The 5,667-nt window shown below is 36.3% G+C and overlaps 1 long non-coding RNA gene across 1 annotated transcript; it reads left to right on the forward strand.

Moving 5' to 3' along the window:
- The first annotated feature begins 2,152 nt into the window (after positions 1-2,152).
- LOC129923922 (uncharacterized) lies at positions 2,153-4,702 on the forward strand. The gene is made up of 3 exons (XR_008775868.1): positions 2,153-2,531; positions 3,738-3,986; positions 4,242-4,702. It is a non-coding gene; the product is annotated as an uncharacterized LOC129923922 (long non-coding RNA).
- The last annotated feature ends 965 nt before the right edge of the window (positions 4,703-5,667 follow it).

The raw sequence follows: 5,667 nt of genomic DNA on the forward strand, positions 1-5,667 counted from the left end.
AAGAGATGGGGCGAGAATGGATAAGTTGGCCTATTGCAACAGTGGGCATCTGTTCATTAACAGCACATCTATCTCTGGTCAGGTGTGTTGTGGGGTCACGGAGGTCACTGTTGTGGCAGCGAGCAGTGAGAAAAGGTTACATCATACTATATGACCAGCTGCTTGCTTCATAGTAACTTTATACATACTCATCTCTTTGCCTTTGATTCCGAAGATTGTGTGACTAAAGATGAATGCCCCATTTAACGTGGCAAAGCAGACCCAGTTGCGACCTGCATATTTTGCCACAACTTATGCATAAAAAGCAGGTTCTCTGAGGCCTACGTTCTTTTTTTTTTTTTCGTCGTCTGCGCCTGTCTTATCTGATGAATTACAGACGTTACTTCAAAGGAAAATTACGGCCTGTGAGAATCCAGTTATCTAGTTAATTAGTGATTTAGTATTTTCCAAGTCATTGCTTTTCCTGGCTGATTCAGACAACCCATTTCATGCTCTAATAGCACCATTGAAGAGGGAGCACTTGTACACATTTGTCCTAGCACGTGGAACAAGTAATGTGCTTTACCCTGCTGTCTTTCTGAGTATTTTATTTTGTTTTCAGAAAACTTTCAGACAATTTTTATTGATCCAATCAAATGGAAATTGTTTGTCTAGAACTGTCTTTGTCTTTGACCACCTCAAGTAACTACTGTAACAATAACAATATAGATGCAAATACGAACACCATTCACACACGGAACACATACACCCTAACAACCAGCGCTTTAGAAGTTAGACTTCTATAGACTTCACAGCCAGCGTTTTCTAAATTAGACTTCTATTGACTTCACAACCAGCGTTTTAAAAGTTAGACTTGTATGGACTTCTCGATTGAGACAGATGACCTTTCGTGTTTGTAAATTATGGTACAGCTAGTGTTATGTAGTATTGCTACTTTACTTTTTAACCTTCTGAGTGATTTTGATCATTGTGTTACTCTAATCAAATGTATTCTTTTCTGGCAGTTGTTTTTCTCTGTCACCTCGATCAAAATGGCGCCTCATTTGATCTTTATAGCGCATGGGGGAGGAGGGGGGTATCTGTTACGCCATCCTTCATTACGCTTAATTTAAAGATTGCATTTGGCATGCAATCATTCCAATACACAATACTCATATATAATATAATAATTTTGGGATTAATTTCCAATTGAATGAATAATACGTGAGGTAGATTTAGCAAATTTTATAACTAAGTGCTTAAAAAAAATAATTCCATTAGGAAAATAAGAGTTTAGATCTCAACAGTAGAAAGGTGGAAGAAATTGGTGTTAATATAAAGGCCTATAGGTCTGTGATTTGTCTCAATTTTGAAAGAAAAAAATATATATCACGAGATTTTTTAATTAGGAATCACTAAGTGCGCAAACAATTCCCGAAATTCGCAAAGTAGGCCTACTTGAATTTTATCTAGTGATCTTTATCTTCGCACATTTTAAGAATTTTTAATTGAAGTAGAGCGAGAGAGAGTGTGTGTGTATCTATGATGCAGATATTCTGCTCTATGACAAAGTTCGTTGGTTATAGAGAGAAACATTTTAAGCTTCAATTTTTACCGATTAAAAAAAAACATCTTATTATTCACTATTCACTGTGCAGAGATAACGAACGATCTGTAGATGACAGCTCTTTTATTTTTATTACGAACATGTAATGCTAATTTTAAAAAGATCAACAACGTCATAAACATAGTCAATATTTGATGAAATGGTTATTAATTATTTACGATGGGGGATTATTTACGAGGATGGTCGTGCGGTATGCGCGCTGGACTGTCGTTCGCGATGGTCCCGGGTTCAAACCCAGCCCGCTCCCCTCTCCCGTCGCCCTGAGGATGGTTTAGACTAGGAAGTAAATTATCTTCAACTCTGAATGAACATCCGAAACATGTAAAACATTTTACAAACAAACATAATAATTTAGTGATCCTTTGTCGGCACATCTGGGAAGCGTGGTCGAGAGACTAAGAACGCTTGAACTTAACTTTGCTTGGCTACCTATAAAAGGGGCTCGAGGTTCGACACCCGACTCGAGCAGTTAACAAACAAAAATGTAGGCTCAAGGCGCTGTGATAACATTACAAACATAAACAGGAGAGCTAAAATGACAAACTAATCTAAATAAAAAGTTTTAAACAGATATGTCTTATTAATGTTCTTCTTGAATTTAGTGTAGCATGTCTGTCTGAGATCAATGGGGAGTGAGTTCCAAACCTTTGATCCGTGCACAGAAATTGCCCGCAGACCGTAGCTTGTGAGGAAGTTATAGTTCTAACATGTGTTGCCTATAGGTAAATCCGGCCCTGGTATAATACTAAGTTTAATTTGATGTAGGCCCCCCAACCTAAGACAAAGGTAACGGTAGTCGCGAGATTGTACTTTAAATCCTAATTATTTCAAATAAAAGTGTCTCCAGGGCTACTAACTCTGATCAAACTTCAATTTTGTATTGTTTATATTTCTCTCTTTTGGATGACGAGTTTGCCGACCACTGGTTAGTATATTGTGTGTATGTGTATAGATCTATGTCCCTTGTGTCTAATCTTCGGTTCCAGGTATGTTTGCAGTGTCTTCTAGATCTAATTTAAATTTAGTAATGCCATCTTATTATCTAGTCAATTTTTACTTGCTTTGGCAACTAACTCTTTATCAACTTTATGGTAATTCTTTCATAGATTAAATAACTTTTATAACATGATTAATAAATTTAATTTATGTCTAGATTCTAGAGATGTATAGGCTTTAACTATAGACTATAATATAGATTATAGATATAGATCTAGACTATTCACTCTTATAGGGAATATAGGCCTTTAAGATAAAGTAAATTTGCTTACGTCACGATAACCGGCTCATCTAGATCTAGATATATGTGGAGGCGCGGTGGCTGAGCGGTAAAGCGCTTGGCTTCTGCACCTGGGGTCCCGGGTTCGAATCCCTGTGAAGGCTGGGATTTTTATATCGTGATCCTTGGGTGCCTCTGAATCCACCCATCTCTAATGGGTACCTGACATTAGTTGGGGAAAAGTAAAGGCGGTTGGTCGTTGTGCTGGCCACATGACACCCACAGAATCAGATTATATATATTTAGAGAGAGAGAATTCTAGATCTAGTAAACATCTAACTATTGTTGTGTTATTGTTACCTGTATCAAGTGTATCCTAGGCCTAGTCTTACTTTGTACTTATCATATTTGTGAAAAGAAAATGAGGCCTTAATAATTTTAGGTCTTAAGTTGTTCATTTGTGTTGAAATATGCATTGACAACTTGGTCTGCATAGCCATGTGAAATACTGCAGGCCTACTCATCCATAATCTTTGTATTAAAGATGGTGTCACTCATCCATAATCTTTGTATTAAAGATGGTGTCACTCATCCATAATCTTTGTATTAAAGATGGTGTCACTCATCCATAATCTTTGTATTAAAGAGTGTCTGCTTATCCATAACCATCACAGTCCTTTGTATTAAAGATGGTGCCTTTCTTTCTGCTAGAAATGTAACAGATCTAGTGGGAAGCGTGGTCGAGAGGCTAAGTGCGCTTGAACTTGGCTTGTCTTGACTACCTAAAAGGGGGCTCGAGGTTCGACACCCGACTCGGGCTCTGAGCATGATATAGGCATGAAAGTAGCGCTATATAAAAAATTATATTTTAAACAGGAGTGTTGTAATAAATAGTTTTTAACTTTTTTTTTTCAGATCAAAACACAGATCTCTTCTTTGTAATATAAAAAGGGAACATCATACAAATTGCTAGAAATTATTACCTCTGAGAAGCAGACAGTAAATAAAAATGCTAAAAAAATTGGTGTATCAATAATTCTTTAAGGCAAGTAGTCATTGACAAAGGTAGAATTTAACAATTTTGAATTTAATGTCATTGTCATAAAATTTTCCTAATAACCAAGGGCAAGCTATTAAACCACTGATTTAGCAAAGCAAATATCTGTAAGTTTCATTCTTTTTTTTTTTGTGTTGCTTTATCTTTTGTGTTATTGCATGCAAATTGAGCATGTTTTTAATTGAAATTATTTAAAGAATAATTATGTTAATTAATAGCTCATTTAGCTTCATATAGTTTTTATAGATCTAGTTTTAATAGTTAAATTGAAATTTTATCTTCAAAAAAACTTATCAAATCTGATTTCATAGTCCAATGTTTTATATATTCATTATCATAATTAAATTTTGGAACATTTTCAGATCATGAAGATGTAGACCAGCATGATGAAGATGTAGACCAGCATGATGAAGATGTAGACCAGCATGATGAAGATGTAGACCAACATGACGAAAAGGTAGACATGTACATGTAGACCAACATGAAGATGTAGACCAACATGAAGATGTAGACCAACATGAAGATGTAGACCAACATGAAGATGTAGACCTACATGAAGATGTAGACCAACATGAAGATGTAGATCAACATGAAGATGTAGACCAACATGAAGATGTAGACCAACATGAAGATGTAGACCAACATGAAGATGTAGATCAACATGAAGATGTAGACCAACATGAAGATGTAGACCTACATGAAGATGTAGATCAACATGAAGATGTAGACCAACATGAAGATGTAGACCAACATGAAGATGTAGACCAACATGATGAAAAGGTAGACATGTACATGTAGACCAGCATGAAGATGTAGACCAACATGAAGATATAGACCATTATGAAGATGTAGACCAGCATGAAGATGTAGACCAACATGAAGATGTAGACCAACATGAAGATATAGACCATTATGAAGATGTAGACCAGCATGAAGATGTAGACCAACATGAAGATGTAGACCAACATGAAGATGTAGACCAACATGAAGATGTAGACCAACATGATGAAAAGGTAGACATGTACATGTAGACCAGCATGATGATGATGTAGACCAACATGATGATGATGTAGACCAACATGAAGATGTAGAACAGCATGATGAAGATGTAGACCAACATGAAGATGTAGACCAACATGAAGATGTAGACCAACATGATGAAAATGTAGACATGTACATGTAGACCAGCATGAAGATGTAGACCAACATGAAGATGTAGACCAACATGAAGATACAGACCAACATGAAGATGTAGACCAACATGAAGATGAAGACCAACATGAAGATGTAGACCAACATGAAGATGTAGACCAACATGAAGATGAAGACCAACATGATGAAAAGGTAGACATGTACATGTAGACCAGCATGATGAAGATGTAGACCAACATGAAGATACAGACCAGCATGATGAAGATGTAGACCAACATGAAGATGTAGACCAACATGAAGATGTAGACCAACATGATGAAAAGGTAGACATGTACATGTAGACCAGCATGAAGATGTAGACCAACATGAAGATGTAGACCAACATGAAGATACAGACCAACATGAAGATGTAGACCAACATGAAGATGAAGACCAACATGAAGATGTAGACCAACATGAAGATGTAGACCAACATGAAGATGTAGACCAACATGAAGATGAAGACCAACATGATGAAAAGGTAGACATGTACATGTAGACCAGCATGATGAAGATGTAGACCAACATGAAGATACAGACCAGCATGATGAAGATGTAGACCAACATGAAGATATTTAAAAGTTAAAAATTACATAT

Source organism: Biomphalaria glabrata, chromosome 18 (genome assembly GCF_947242115.1).
Source record: "Biomphalaria glabrata chromosome 18, xgBioGlab47.1, whole genome shotgun sequence".
NCBI lineage: Eukaryota > Metazoa > Mollusca > Gastropoda > Planorbidae > Biomphalaria > Biomphalaria glabrata.